A 16,593-nucleotide genomic window follows, 5' to 3' on the forward strand; every position below is an offset into this window, starting at 1 on the left:
GGCCGCGGCGGAAGGCGCCGTGCAGGCCGCGGGGCCCGGTGGGGGCCGGTGGGGACCGGTGGGGGCCCGGCCTCGCGGGGGCGCCTGCAGGCCGTCACCCGGCCGCACCCCTCCGCTGCGTCCCTGAGGGACCCCAAGCTGCTGTCAGACTCGCAGGCGGATGTGCGACGGACGCTAGGATCCGGCCGGGGGACCACGGCGAAGGCGGCGGCGAGCACTTCGGCCTGGAAAACAAGTTGCCCTTCCTTCGCGCGGGGGCACCGCGCCGCCCCCGAGGCCGCCGCAGCCTGGTCAGGTGGCCTCGCGGGGAGCACCTCAGGGCGGCGGGCCCGGGCGCCGCGTCCCACGGTGTGAGGCGGAGGCTTCGGCGCACGCGCACGCGCCGCCCCCGCAACCTGAGGCCAGGCTTCCGTTACGAAGGAACGCTCCCAGCAGGACGGCCCCCGTGACGACGACGGTGACACGTCCCTGGGCCCTGCGACAGCTCCGGCAGCGCGGCCGCGTGGGCACCTCGGGGCACCGTCGCGGCGGCTCCGCCCTCTCCCGCCCGCGGGGCAGCCCCGTGGTCCCGACGCCCTCAGCGCCCTGCACCGCCTCTCCCCGCGTCCCCCCCGTCCCCCCCGCCGCAGGTGAGAGTCACCCCTTTCACGTCGTGAAAGCCTCCTTATTCTTTTTCAGCCCGAGTCGCTAAGAATTGCACGTGTTCCCTGGCAAGGTTAAGGGAAACCCTCAAACGACCAAGCAGTGAGGGAGGCGAGGTGTTCAGGACCCGAGCCCCGGATGCTAAATAAGGACTGAGGTAAAACTAAGGGGGACCGCATGGCCTGGTGACCCCGCCGCCCCCGAGGCCCTGCCGGGCTCGGTGGGTGCCGTGACATCAGCTGCCAGACGTTGCGGTCTTAACTGGAAAGAGAAGGCCCGATTCCCGCTGATGACCCCAAGGGGAGAGAGCTCCGAGATCCTCTTTCTAGAAGACAGAACCCCGAATAAATGGTTATGGCTCCAGACAATATGCTTGAGTAAGAACAAAGACTGTGCTTCTGCGGAAATGACCTCAATGGCTTCGTAAGAAATTAGTAGGTTATGGGGACCAAATTGTCATCTAGGGTTTTTCAGTTGCACAATCACAGTTCTCTGGTCAAGAAACTCTCCAGCCTCTGGGGGACGAAGGGATCCACTTTGAAACCGACTAGTCCTTGGCGGGGGAAGATGCTTCGCCAGCGTGAAATGCCCAGAAATAACGGGATGTCACCATCCCAGTGACCACCCAGGAGCCACTGTGCATTTTACACACTGGAAGGGAGACTCGGCTGACGCCCAACAGGAAGGAATCACGCTGCTGTCAAAGCTCTTTAAAAAGCTTTTAAGGATGAAATGCTCAATTCGAAAGGAAGTATCTATGATCTATGTTCCTTATTAAAATAATTTTTTTATTCATCTGTTTAGATCATTCTCCTTGAAAAAGATGGAGGTAATTACTTTTATTATTTTTTTATCTTGCCTTAAAAGTCTAGGAATTGGATGCTTATAGTTTGGAGGTAAAGCTTCTCTGAGAAAAATAGGACGTTTTGAATTCTGCTATCTTGACCTTTGCTAAAATAAGAAACTAGAAAGCCTATGTCTACCACCAGGCACAAGATGAGGTCACCATATGTCCCCCTGGGCTGTGCGGGGGGTCACAGCCACAGGATTGGGCAAACCTTATTAAATAGCTTTGATTTTAGAGGCCATGGTAGCCTGAACAATGGAGACGCTGACGTATCTCTGGTCAAGGACCTCTGTCCCCACTTCCTTCTTCTGGACACCTCCCAGTCCCCCCACCCCCACCCTCATGCTCCCTCCAGTGCCTGGGGAAAAAAAAAAAATCCCTTCCTTCTCCACCTCTCTCCCTCACCTTGCTCGAAATGATGTACCTGAAAGTTGCTAGACGTTCCTAAGTGCTCTCAAAGTGGCCCCCATCCCTGGAGGCTTCCCGCCGGGACACGATCGAGGGGTCACCATCCAGCTATAACCGGGTGGGGTCATTTTGCCATGAAAATAGCCATACTCTCTTGTATTCCTGAAGGGGTGGCACAGGCACCAAATTGCGCGGACTCGCTCCCCCCCCCCCCCGGGGGGACCCCGTGTTCACAGGTCATCAACTGTCACATAAACTGTGTCATAGATGTAACCTGTGCGGGCCCAGCAGGAATCCCATCTGTCACTTGACAATGATGACTACATCCTCATTTTTCCCACTCATGTTCCTTAGCGTAGACTGTCAGAGGTCACGTGTGTTACACGTACCGGCTTTGTGAGGCAAACCCAGGCAAAGACACGTTTCGGCTGAAGTTATCCGGGATTATTGCCTGCAGCGTCTATGTTGCCAAACAGAAGCAGCAGACTGGTTGGTGATGCTGCTGACTAAGCGATGCATGTTTTCACATCACCTGTGCCATCTCTGTTGCACATGATACACAATGAAAGATCTTGAACATGCCAAGTGGAGAAAACTGTGGTGCGGAGAATAAAGTTTGGTTTGTGGATCCAAGGATAGGCTTTCCTTAGGCAAACGTTCTGTCTGATACACAAATGCTGACTAAATCCCATCCTTCCAAAACCAGTGACTCCTTTATAAATACTTAGGAAAGAGCTCAACTGAAACTTGCCAAGTCAAACAAAATATATTTACAACGCCAGAAGGGAATGACCTCCAAGATTTCTTACATGGACAATTTGGAATAGTATCTCACCAAAGGATGATGTGCCACTTTTTGGTTTTGTTTTGTTTTTCCCCAAAAAACAAAATGTAATCCTATATCCCAGGAGGGCAAAAAGGAATGTGTGAGCATTTGTTCGTGTGGGTTCGATCAGCGATTCCTGGGATGAGAAAGACAGAACAATGAGCCAACATCTCCGTTTTCTTGAAAGCAAAGGTCCCCTCATTAACGAAATGTAGACTACTGTGTAAACTTCCTTGTAAATTCTGTACATAGTTCTGGCTTGTTCCCTGTTGCGTGGTGGTCCTGGGCGTCAGGGGTGTCTGGCCAATCTGAGCACTGTAAATAGCGGACGCTTACAAGGCACTTGCTTTCATCCACGGGGTGAAGCAACTAGCGACTTGGGCCAGCCAGACCCTTCTAGCTCTTGCTCTTTCTCTGCCATTTTGTGTGTGCAGCTGTGTACGCTGCCAGGTGTCCGTGCCCCCCCCCCCGTTCCCCCCCCAGGGAAAAAGACAGCAGCCGCCCAGCAGGTGCTCTCCTGTGGGGCCCAGGAACGACCCACCCGCAGAGACGGGGACTGCAGCCACCTGCTCCTGGAACCGTGTCATGAAAACTAGACGTGCTTTGGTCAGGCATTCGTGGCTGTGCATATATCAGGATCCCGAAGAGTCCACGCTGTCGAGGGGTCAGGAACGAAAGACACGTTTGAAATCCACAGGTCATCCGAAGCTTCATTCACACCAGTAGCTTTAGTTTCTAACTTCTTTTTCCTTCCACAACGTTTCCCAGAACGTTTACTATAAAGAACAGAGGTGAATGGATAGGTTTGATCAGGGTCCACACACAGTCAAAGGGCCCAGTGAGGGGAAGGAGCAAAGGAAGAGACAAGTGACACTGAAATACCACCTGGCTGGCCCGTCCCTCAAAGATGCAGAGGTAACTGTGTCGCTGTTTCTAAATGGGAAAGAGAAGTATTGGGAATTAAAGCAAGTGCTTGTCAACTGGGGGCCCGAGATGTGTTTGTCGTGTGCTAGTTAAACGTAGAATCCAGTGATTAAATATTTTCACATATATTTCTCCCAAGTCCTGGTAATTCTTGAAAAAGACTTCAGAGTGGTGGGATATTCAGCCGTAAGATGTATTTTCTTGCCAGCTGGTAGTCCCAGAGAAGGTGACGGTGTCCGCAGAAATCCAGAATATCTTAGCAAGCTGGGACACCGATTGGTCTCTAGGTAACATTCTAGAAGGCACCACGTCTTCCTCGGAGTGAAGCACTTAGCAAGGTAGACCCTTTTTGTGCCAGGATTTTACGTACCCAGAGAATCCTTTTGGCTCCCAAACATGCTAGCTAGTGTCCACTGATAATCAAACAAGACAGATGCCCTGTAGGAACTAACCGGGTCAGTCAGTTTCTAGATCCAGAATCCACTGAGCTTTGACTTGGATCATGGTCTGTCTACGTAACTGAAACCAACTAAACTGACAGAAGCTTAATTGCTAAAGGTGGTAACTTCACGAGCAACATTTGAAGGGAAACCCTTTTTAATAGAAGTCGTGCAAGCCCCAAAAATACTAAGTTCCCAGAAGGGTAAGGATAAAGGGTCTTTGAGTCTGTTCTTACTTCTCTGGCAGCAGGAATTTCCTTAACTGAGCTGACAAGGTCCAACAGGTGTTCGTTTTGTTTTGCTTTTTTTCATCCAAAAGTCTTTGGTGCACCAAGGGGCTCCTCACATCAGTCCTGACTGGCCCCCGGCTGCCTGGCATATCCTGAGGCAACCAGCACTCCTCACAGAGATTTCAGTAGGAATTGGGTGTGGGGAGAAAACCTCTATTTTCGAACCAGTTGGAAGGAAAACCATTTTCATGTTCGACGCTGCCTGCATATCCTGTCCTGAAGACAACAGAAAAATAGATCCGTAAAAGAGAGGCCAAATAACACGATGCCTTTGCCTTAGGTACACAGGGTCACAGATTCACTAGCTTAGAACCGCTCCCCTTAGAAGCCAAAGGATGAATAAGAGCCATCGGTCGGATTGCCATCTGGCTTTCACCCCTCCCTGGTTCCCTTTTGAAGAGAAACAGAAAAGGGGGAACGTTTTCCAATGTGACTTTTTTATAGGTGAAAATCGTTAAAAACATGATACGTGTGTGCACTGTGCAGGTTTGGCCGTGTAAAGTAGATTACCTCTCTCGTGTTCATTCCTTCTCGGAACTGTATGCCATCCTGCCTCATGCCTTAACCCAGTGAAATCAATTCATTTTTTCCTCTTTCTCATTCCAAACCTCCTGAATTCTCTTGCCCAAACACAGCTGAAAGCTTCAGCTTCTTTGAACTTACTGTGTCTTCTTCAACTAACAAAAACAATGAATTTTAATAATCTCCCCAAATTCCTATTCCGATTGCCTTTAAAAGGTCTTGGGAGGTTACTTTGTGTAATCATGGTAGCCTCCTCTGCACCGCCGTGGGTTGTTTTTCTTTTCTGCTTTTTCTGTCCTTTATGTAAAGAGTACATGTTTACATAAACCTTGTCTCCTTCAATGATTTAAAATAAAGTGGAAATAAAAAATCGTTAGCTCAAGCCTGGGCAAGTTCACATTATCTACACCAAAGTGTGAGGACATGAACGCCCCCTTACATTCTGGTTTGCAGTAAGGTGAGGTCACACTGTATCAGCTCTTTTCTATCAAACTCATTTACTCCCGCCTTCCTCCAGCCTGACTTGTACACCTTTTAAAAACAAAAAACAAACAAACAAAAAACCTATTACTATTCTTTCCAGAATGGTTTCTTATCCGCGTGATACACCACTGGTTACAGACCATCCTCTAGGAAGTGGACCACTTTCTACTTCACTGTCTTATTCCTGCTACAGATTCCACTTGTGTGCCTCGCCCACCAGCCCCCCCCTTAGCCCCTGGCAGACATAAAATGTAGTTTGTAAGGCAAGTCCTAACGCAAACTTGTCCAAATTGCCCCTATGACGTATGTAGAACATCTTTTTCTCTCCAAACAGCATTTCTATGCTCAGAGAACAGAGTTCTCTTAACGCACACCAAGCAGCGGGCAGGCTAACTTTAAAAAGTTCCAAGGACATGAGCGGCCTGGCCGAGAGCAGGGCCTTGCCCTGGAGCTCTGCCTGCACGCCTGAGCCTTCAAGTTGCCCCTGCCGCTGCCCACTTGCTCTGCTCGGACCTGCCGCCAGACAGCTTCCAAGGTCCCTCCCAAATTTCCACCAGTTGGCAACCAAGCTCCCAGCTACATTTCAAAGGGAATTTTAGAGACGTCTGTTTGTGCAGGAAGTTATTAGGGAGATATGGGAGCACTGTACCCCCGCTAACATAGCCCCATAAAGGTAGTGATGTTCCTTGTTGTAAATCTCTGGGAGAGGGTCCCCAGGGTAGACCATCTGGTGCCCAGTGAATCGAAGTCAGTACCTGTTCAAATTCCTTTAAAAATACATTGAAATTAAAATATCAAGACATTTAAAATAAATTCTTAAGCAAATGGCAAAAATAAATCATTTTACAGTCTTAGCAACGGTCTGTCCTACAGTGTCTCCCCCTGAGGGCACTGGGGTCTCAGATCCGTGTGCTCTCTAGTCCTAGATCTCTGCAGGGTCTGGATCCTCAGGCCATTCTCTGCACTGCAGCCCTGAGCGCCTTGGGGAGTGGAGAGGCCTAGGTGGGGGCAGCATCTGAGCCAACACGCTGGGCAGTGCCCTGCACGGTTCCCCCGGCGCTGGCCCCGTCCCAGTCCCCATCCCATGGGGGGAGCAGCAGGTGGAGGCCGAGCGGCCCTCCACATCACTGGGAAAGACCCCAGGCCTCGGCCCAGGAACCGGTACCTGCACTCCCCACCCTGCCGTTCGAGCATGGCCCCTTCCCTAGCCCACCGGCTCCATCTGTCTGCTGCGTCAGGCTCACCCCGGACAGACGGACAGCTCACAGTCTTGGGTTGAGATGAGCATTTCTGGCGCTTCATGTTTCTGAGGCAAGCACACGCATCCCTGAAACCCATCCCCAAGGAGATCCCTGCACACCCACGTTCTCCCCTTTTTTCCTCTTTTAAAAGATACCTTCCAACTCTAAACCTCCACGATTCTCCTGAGAGACCCCTGACGGTCAGAACTGGCAGGAGAATGCCGAAGAAATCCCCCCTTTCCCTTGTAGGCCCGTCTATGAAGGAGATGGCCTTTTTTATGGTAAAGTCAGCCTCCTGTCCACCCGTTGACCTCGTGCACCCGGTATATGACCACTGCCCCAGCAGTGCACCTGCACCCATCTGCACGTAGAGTCACACTCTTCTTCAAGTCATGAGCTCATAGCTTTCCTTTTCAGGTTTCTCAGGTTTCTCATCATGCTCTATACCTTGCAACAGGGTCATATCTAATGTCATCTTTTTAAAAACAGAGGAAGCACTCCTAGGTCTTCAAATTCTCACCAAATTGAAAAGAATATTTACTCAGATATATAACCATGAGGGCTCATCCAGGTACAAGTAACAAAAATGCAACTAAAAGTAACTTCACAATCAAAATGACAGCTCCTGTGGCCTAAGTGCGGAAGTAGGGTGGCTTGATTATTTCAAGGCTTGATTATTTCAAGAGCACAGTGAGGTGTTCCAGGATCCAGGACCCTTCCCAGGACCAGATCTTCCTCACTGTGTGTTATCTGCACCCGTTGTGAATGCGACAGGGCTACACTCATGCACTCAGATCAAGCAGCAGAAACAAGGCAAAGTCCTGCCCCAGGGCTCTTTTTAAGAGCAAGGAAATCTTTCCCTCCAAATCTCTCCCAGCCATCTTTTTTTGTTCCATGGGCAAGAGGTGGATTACACAACCATTCCAGAGCCAGTCACTGATCAGAGGAATGAAATTATCATGATGGCCTTACAACATTGACCCAATGGGTTGCTCAATGTCTGGGGGCGGGGGCTGGGGGGTGGGAGTGGGGGGGAGATGGCATATGTTAACAAAAAGAGGGAAAAATGGCTTTTGGGTAGATATCCAAACTGATAGACAGTCGTGACTGTCACACGTTGGTCTAAGGCATCAGAAAACACTTCGTTTCACTTAATTTCATGACTCGATCTTCACTACAACCCTGTGATTACGATGACAATACCGCTATCTGGAAATACCTAAATGGGTCAAATGATTTCCCCAAGATCTGATCACCAGTTAGTAATAGAGTTAGTATTCGATCTGAGTTTGGTTTTTTTGGTGTTTTGTTTCCTTTTTGTTTCTGGATGCAATGGCAAAGCTCTGTCTGCTCTATCACACTGCCTGTCTCTAATCCATTTTACCTTGACCATCCAGGTCTCGGGTGGTTCAAAGATAGGAAGAGAGTAGGAAGAAAGAGCAATTTCCATTCCAAACGTCTAGATACAGGCCCAGGAAACACTTTCAGTCCTTTTTTATCCTGCTCCTCTCCCCACCCCCCCTCCCCCAACAGACAGAAGCCTTTCACTATCCTCTTGAAGAGAAGGAATAGTTCTCATGACAGCTGCATAACCTGAGGTGTGGCCCAGTTCTTTTGGGATAACATTACTGTTAGGGGACCACATGCCCCAGTTTCCCTGAGAGAGCCAATATGTAATTACCAATAGAACCACAATTCACCCTCAGATTTGCCCATCTGGATCACAGTTATCCATCACACTAATTATGGGTCTCATAACCGCCATTCCTGAGAGGTGCGGGAAATCTTAGTAAATTGATTCTAACCCCATGGAGGAAAGATATGCGTTGGCTCCCTGGAACCACTTAAATCCGACCTCAGTCTCTCCATCACTCCTGCTCGTTTTCTCTCTCATTATTCCCCTGCCCCTCAAGCAAACTAATCCTAATCCGGTCTTTCCCACCCTTCTACTGAAACGACAGTCACTCCTCCCAAAATGTTCTCCTTGCTATGCTCGACATTTGACACTTTATTTCCATTGCCCAGACCTTCCTCTCTCCTAGCCCCTCCCCCATGATGGATTAAGAATCAAGCCAACATCATCCAAAAAGCCATCCATGAGTGACCTTCCCTCATTCCAGTCACTCTCTTGCTAGCACCCCCGCAATTCTCGTGGCCACTAAGTCAATAGTAATATTGACTATTGACTATTAATAAAAAGTCGAATTCGTGTGTCTCCTGGTAGTTTTACAAATAAGATGCTCCCCTTCCCTAAATAAGGTGTGAGGCCCTTAAGGGTCAGTGCCCCATTCTCTAACTCTTCCGTACTGCCCTATTGTTCTTGTCATGGCAGAGAGCCTGTAAGTGGCCTACACTGGTAAATGTAGCAACTGAAAAATAGGATTTCATCATGGGCAGTACTTCAGGATTCCAGGTAACACCTTGGGAAACAGGAGCCGCCCACACCCTCAGCCAAGTTATTTAAGTTCCATTGAGACGTAGGTGTCCACCCCCTAAACGGACAGAAAATAAAGTCAAACTTACAGCTGAGCCCAGGTTTGGGTCCGGGCAAAGTGATCATGGAGATTTCTTCCCCAATGCTTGTGACCAAACAGACTGAATCTTAATACCACTCTTTGAGAATCCACCAGTTGTGGCAGAAATGAACTTTCCATGCTGATTGGTTACTACTGCTTTAACTTTATGGAAACAGGAAATTCTCTGTTCCAAGTTCCACTCTTTTCCCCCATTCACCTCCATTTGCCTTATTAAAGCCTTGTGACTCTAGGTTCTGCGGGGTGTTTACTGTCCAGGCTGGGATTGCACTGCAGAATTGGAACGCTCCAATGTGGATTCTGAGAAAACACTTCTAAGATGGTCTATAGCACGCCAAATTTCATTTCTGCCAAGAAATAAATAGAAGGTTTAGCACTATCTAAGAGGGACGGGCAATTCTTCACTGTTCCTCAAGACCGCGTAAAATAGATGTACAGAGAAATACCTTTTCTGCACCCCTCAATTGTTAACTTTCCTGTTCTCCTGTTATGTATATTATTTACCAATTTGCGTAACAGAAATACATCATTTGCAAGCCTTACCTCAGAGTGGCAACCAGCCACCCCAGTTTTACTAGATAACGTATTTTTCTACTTGATATTCCCCCAAATACATTGAATTGCAGTGTATCTTTTTCTTTTTTTAAGCTAATCAACTCATGTTAATCTGTTTCCTACATCTTTTTAAGATACTCACTGGATAAAGCTTGAAATATTTTATATTTTGCGACAATGCTCCTGAGACATTTTTAGGGAAGCCCCTTGATTATTCTAACTCACTGCAGTGTCATGGAAAGCAGGATTATAAATACAGTGATATTTCATATTCAGAACATCCACTACTAAGTAGGAAATGCTCATGATTTAGATATGCATATGTTTATTGACTGTGTTGTTCAACTCCTTATTTCAGAGAGGGCCAATAACCCTCTTGGTAAAAACTACCATGTGGCATTATTCCAAAGTCAAGATTGCATGAGGTTTTCAGAAATTCTAAATGATATGTTTACAAGGACTAAAAAATTTTTTGACATCTTTAAATAAGCTTTTTATTTTTGACCACCAGGCAGCATTTTTGTGCCATTGTGACGGGAACCTAATGGCTAATGTGAAATGATGTTGTTGTGTCATCTAAAAGGCTAATGGAAATGTATATTGGAAACTTTAACATTGTGTAAATACAAATAAAACTTTTTGAGAGAAACGCTTCTGGGTTAGGGTGGCTTGCTTGAAAAATTCTCTTGGCTGTCCATCTCTGAATAATTATTTCATTCCTGTGACTTTTACCCAAGGAGACTCAACCTGAGGCAAACATCTTTTTATGGTGATTCAGGAGGTTTGGGAAAGCAGGACTCATTAGGCTAAAGAGTGGGGGAAATGTCTATCCTGCCAGCAGTGGAACACTCCTTTGGCACCACTTCACCTAAAACTTGATCGAATCCAAAAATTAGTACAACTTTCCAAACCAGTCTCCTGCTGTTTTCATTCACAGCTCCCTAATTCACGTCCTAAGTAGCTGGGGCTTGCAAGAGCAGGTGCTACTTAGACACAAACATTTGTACCTTATGTTGCCTCTCCGAATCTTGCGCTCAACTCACCCAGTAAGTTAGAATATGTTAAATGTTCTATCCCTTGTGTTTTTAAACCCCCACCAATTTGCTGAATTGTCTATTTACCCTCCTACCAAACAGGAGTTAGCGAAGTCCTATCCTGATTGGTATTACATAGTTCTCGTAAATTAAATGATTCCTTTCTCCCTCTTTATTTTTCAGCAAGCAGAACTCCATTAATTACAAAGAAACATAAAATATATTAATGTTCTTTTGTTCCTTCAACATAAGCATTTGCTTTCTTACATAAGCAGATAATCCCTTTGTATACTGGCCAGACCACTAGAAGAGCTAAATGGCAAGAATAAGCATTTCTGGAAACCAAAAGAAATTTTAATGAAATGGGAAAAGTTTTAAAAATGCCAAGAAAAGGAAGGTGGACTCTTTACTTTTATAATTCCAGTTTCTATTTTGTATCAATATATGCTGCATTTTCTGACTGAAACTGCTCTTCTAATGAAACCTGAGATTTTCTGTAGCCACTTTTAACATTTGAAATCAAACTTTCACACAGGGGGTTCAACGGTAACCTGTTAGGGATTTGATTAAAATAGTCTAACCGTTTCATTAATTCCCTTTTTATGGGCTTTGAGTATGGACGTCATGACTTCACTATCTCAAAAACTGTGGACAGAAATCTATGAAGCCTGTAGACTGTGGTTTCTACACCTCAAAGAAGACACAGATCTCCCTCTAAGCAGTGAATCAGCGAATAAGAAACTGCAGTGTCCTCCGATTCCTGACCCTTCCACCTTTCATGGCCTTTTTTCTATTCCCATTCATTGAGCGGTCATGTGTTCTTGTAAAACAGAGAACAACTTACATGCAAGTATGCAAGTATGTATGGACACAAGAAATGCGCGTGCACTCGATTTCAGGACTCAGATACTCCCACAGTCTCAGGACTGCGGTTCACTCGGCATTCTTGTTAATGGTGTGGCTTTGCTAGAAAATAAGTTGCTGTTTCCTTTGCTCTAGTACTTCAGGATTTTAAATGTTTCAGCAAATGAAAGAAAGAAAACACATTTTAAGGCTGGTGTCAAAAACCATCAGCTATACTTGCAAAAAGCCGTGGTGCAGCTTCTGCCGTGTAGTTTATTGCTATAAATATGTACAGTTTATGTTTTATTCCTAAAACACAGATAAAAGCTTAGTGTGTACTGTGCTCAAAGACATGCAAGATTTCAGGCCTATCTTTTTATAATCCTTAAAAATGTTTAGAATTCTGAATCTATCATTTCGGAGTCTTTATTATAAGATTTAATACAAAGCAAAATCCCTTTATTTGGAAGAAATTCTTTGCAGTGTTATCCAACAATCCAACAAGTACTGGGGGCAAAGTACCAGCACTTTTTCAGGAGCTTATTTCTGTACCACTTTGATTTTTAGGGGTAAGAAATTCTTTAAGATAACACGCCTTACGAACATTTGGACACATGGAGTGTTCATGTACTAGAAAAAAAGAAGAAATTGTCTCTTTGTATTAAAAAATGATGCCTAAAATGGACTTTAATAGCATCCATTTGTGAGGTGCATTATGTCAAATTTCTTTTAAAATCTGCACTGTAAATACGAATATCAGGGTTGGGGTATTTGTCGTCTTTCCTAACTGGAAGACCTCCAAACTCCAAATTCATTGTCTCCCCTCAGAAATAATATGTTGACAATAAAATAAGAAACAGACTAAAGGTGTGAAGTTCATATATCCATTAACTGGTGGTTAGCTTTTCAATGAGAGTCTAAATTTCAGCCTAGAGACAACTTTAACAACCGTCCCCCAAAGTACCTAGGAATCAGCACTACATCAGCAGAGCCTTGGCCTGAAGCTAAATCCCAAGGATTTTAGAGCCATCCTACACTGCCTACTATTTCCGGAAGACTATGTTATGCAAAGAAAGAAAAGGCCTTCCAGTTTTTTTAAGAAAAATGCCATATGTGTGTTGCATGTTAAGGATTTGCTATAAGAATTTCAGGTAATATGAAGCTAACACAAGATAGGTACTTGCGTATCTATGAAGTAAGTAGCATCAACCAAGGACATGGAGAGGATGGAACCCCTGTGCACTCTCGGAACCTAAAAAGGTGTAGTCACTACGGAAAATACAGAGGTTCCTCAAAAGATTAAATCTACCATATGATCCAGCGATCCCACTTCCAGGTATTTATCCAAGAGAATTGAAAAGAGGATCTTGAAGAGGTATTTGCGCTCCACGTCCACTGCAGCATTAGTCACAATGGCCAAGAGGTGGAAACCACCTGAATATCCGTTTGTGGATTAATGGACAAAGAAAATGTGGGATATACGGTAAAGGACATATTACTCAGCCCTCCAAAAAGGAAACTGTCATATGTTAAAACACAGAGGAATCTCACGGACATTATGGTAAGTAAAATACACTAGTTCCTGAAGGACAAATACTTCATGACTCTGTTTACATGAAGTATCTAAAGTAGTCAAATTCTTTTTTTTTTTTTTTTTTTTTTAAGTAGTCAAATTCTTGAAGAAAGCACAACGGTGATTGCCAGGGGGTGGAGGATGGGGAAGTGGCAAGTTGCTGTTCAATGTGTAGAGTTTCAATGATAAAAGGTGAAAAAGTTCTGGATCTACTGTACAACAGTGTTCAGTGAGTTGCCACTCCTGTACTACACACTGAAAAATTTAAGAGGAGAGATTTCATGTTACGTGCTTTTTGCCACAATTGAAGGGGGGGAGGGAGGGGGGACAAAGTGGTACAGCCACTTTGAAAAAGTTTGGGGGTTTCTCACAAAGTTAGACGTGTCCTTCCATACGATCCAGCAGTCACACTCCTGGGCAGTACCACTGTCCTTCAGTAGGGGAATGGTACATCTCTGCAATGAAATATTATTCTAGGATAAAAAAAGAAACGTTATCAAGCCACAAGAAGCCATGGAAGAATCCGAAATGCAAATTGCCAAGGGAAAGAACCCAGTCTGAAAAGACTACATACTGTATGATCCTAATTACAGGACATTCTGGAAAAGGCAAAACTATAAAGACATTTTAAGAAAACTCACTGACTGTGGGGTTCAGAGGAAGGTGAGGGATGAATAAAGCGTGAGGGATTTTCAGGGTGCTGACCAACCAATTCTGTAAAGTGAATTCATGACATTAGGCATTTGCTAGGTCACAGAGAGCTATTCAACACAGAGAGAAAATTACACAAATTTAAAAATCATTTAGGAAGTCAGGCAATCCCAGCAAAGAACACAGACTATGGCAAAAAAATCTAAGTGTATTACAAATGTATAAAACCACCTCACTGTTGGAGGTAGGGGAGGGACTGGCCTAAGTAGCTCTGGAAAGGAGTGAAGTCTGTAAGACCAAAGGCAAAGGAACTGCACATAATTCCTTCCAAGATAAAATTGTTTCCCATGGATAAACAATTCAGATACTGCCATACGTGTGTGTATACATACACATATACGTATACATATACATACACATACTAGAATTGAACAATTAAGCAAATGTAGGGCAGCCCTGGTGGCGCAGCGGTTTAGTGCCACCTGTAGCCCGGGGTGTGATCCTGGTGGCCCAGAATCAAGTCCCACGTCAGGCTCCCTGCATGGAGCCTGCTTCTCCCTCTGCCTGTGTCTCTGCCTCTCTCTCTCCCTCTGAATAAATAAATAAATAAATAAATAAATAAATAAATCTTAAAAAAAATTAAGCAAATGGATGGTGGCAGTCAGGTTTCTTACTGCTGGATTGTGAATTTACAGTTAAGGGTAGTAGGGGGGGAATGATCCACGTGGTAAAGGAATAGAGTTGAAGACATCAAGATGAACCCACGTGTAGCTTAATGCAGACACAGCTGACTACATAAATAATTACAGGTATGTATACACACACAGCTTAGTTTACATTCACCAATTTCTTTGCTCTCTCAGCTGAGACGACTTAAGGCGAACAATAACCCAATAGAAATGAGCATACCTAGCTTGGTTTTGAATACTGTTCTTCAATAAAATGAACCAGGACCTCCTGGAGAAATGGCTGATTCTAGGACTGGGTTGGAAACAGACAAAATGAGCCTAGAGCATCTTGCTTTGCCAGAAAGTTAAGGAAATAGCATAAAAACAAATAGAACCTGCCTTCAGTGATAAAGGTATGCCAATGGGACAATGGAGCCAACTCAAAATGCTCCTCATGGCCAAACCTGGAGCAATTTGAATAAGAAGTATGGCTTATAACCAAAAGTGTAAAATAAATATCCATGAGTCCATATTATATAAATTATTAAATAAATTAATAAATGGAAGAGGCAAATCTGTGCAAATTTCCAAAAGATTGCTGTAGATACTCTGACCTCAAGAAGGGGGAGCACAATTTCCCATTCCTTAAACATGGGCCACACATAGTGACTTCCTTCCAAAGAGTACAATATGGAAAAAAGGGGAAATAAAGAGTAACTTTACAGTGAGAAACCAAACTACCTCATCCAGGTAAGCAAGGTCAATGTCAAATCATAAACCCTGCTAACAGCATGTACCCTCAATATGATGTGATGTAATGTAAATGGCACTTTACCCCTGTGATTTTCCTCCCCCCAAGGCCATAATCCCAGTCTAAGCATGAGAAAAACATTGAATTCCAAGAGGACCATCCTACAAAATACCTCAATCACATTCCTCAAAACTGTAAAAGCCATCAAAAACAAAGAAAGTATAGGATATTATCACAGCAAGAGAAGCCCAAGGAGATATGACAACTAAGTATGAAATCTTATAACAGAAAAAGGACATTAGGTAAAAACTTAGGAAATCTAAGTAAACTATGAAATTTAGTTGTTAAATAACGATGTATTGACTTTCACTCATTATAACAAACGTACCATCCTAACATATTAATAATAGGGCAAACTGGATGTGGGGTATATGGGGTCTTTCCATATCATCTGTTCAATTTTTATGTAAATCTAAAGCTATTCTTTAAAAAAAAACAAAAACAAAAAAAACGTCCATTTATAAAAGAAAAAAGAAAGTCACAGATTGGGAGAAAATACTTGCAAGGCACGTATGCGAAAAAGACATACATTCAGGCCGTCAAGACCTCCCAAAACTCAACAGTAAGATAGTAAGACCCAATTTAGAAATGGGCAATGGGTCTGAATAGGCACTTCCCCAAAGAAGATATGCAGATGGCAAAGAGCACATGAGAAGACAATGAACAGCATCAGTCATCAGGAAAATATGATTAAAACCACAACGAAATGCCACTATACATTTATCAACAGCTCAAATTAAGAAGATTGACCAAACCAAATGTCAGCAAGCGGGTAGAAGTAGAGCGGTAGAGAACTTTCACAAGCTGTGGTATGGAATGTAAACTGGTAACATCACTTTAGAAACATTTCATTCCTCAATGTGTTCACTCAAAAGGAAGCACACGTCCATACAAAGGTTTACACAACAATGTTCACAGGATTCTGTGTTATGTGACAGCCAGAAAAATTTTCAATGACCAAAATATTCTTTAACCAGTAGATAAATTATGGTAAAAATATACAACTGAATACTTGAGAGAAAGGAATGAACTACTGACGAATGCAACGACTTGGATGAATCCAATATTGAAAGAAGCCAGACCAAAAGAAAGGGTACTTACTATAGGATTCCACTGGTTTTAAGCTCTTGAGAAGTGTGAACTACTCTGCAAGGGGCAGGAAACAGATCAGGGGTTGATCGGGCAGGGAAAGTACAGGGGTAGGGATTACAAAGGAATAGGAGGAAACTTCCAGGAGTGACTGCCACGTTCACAATCCTGGAAGAGGTGATGCTTTCTTGGGTGTGTATATGTCAAAACTT

The 16,593-nt window shown here is 44.6% G+C and overlaps 1 protein-coding gene and 1 long non-coding RNA gene across 4 annotated transcripts in view; one reads left to right on the top strand and one right to left on the bottom strand.

The window, feature by feature from the left end:
• The window catches only part of GABRB1 (gamma-aminobutyric acid type A receptor subunit beta1), a 368,711-nt gene extending 358,350 nt beyond the window's left edge, over window positions 1–10,361 (top strand). For all 3 annotated transcript variants that reach the window (XM_077847919.1, XM_077847922.1, XM_077847920.1), the window contains one exon: window positions 679–10,361. The gene's annotated coding sequence lies outside the window, so the exon portion shown is untranslated. The remainder of the gene's footprint in view (window positions 1–678) is intronic.
• Window positions 8,623–14,422, bottom strand: LOC144283609 (uncharacterized). Its single transcript, XR_013352169.1, has 2 exons — window positions 13,534–14,422; window positions 8,623–11,747 (listed from the first exon to the last, which is right to left on the bottom strand). It is a non-coding gene; the product is annotated as an uncharacterized LOC144283609 (long non-coding RNA).
• Between the last annotated feature and the right edge of the window lie 2,171 nt (window positions 14,423–16,593).

This window comes from Canis aureus, chromosome 14 (genome assembly GCF_053574225.1).
Source record: "Canis aureus isolate CA01 chromosome 14, VMU_Caureus_v.1.0, whole genome shotgun sequence".
Taxonomy (NCBI): domain Eukaryota; kingdom Metazoa; phylum Chordata; class Mammalia; order Carnivora; family Canidae; genus Canis; species Canis aureus.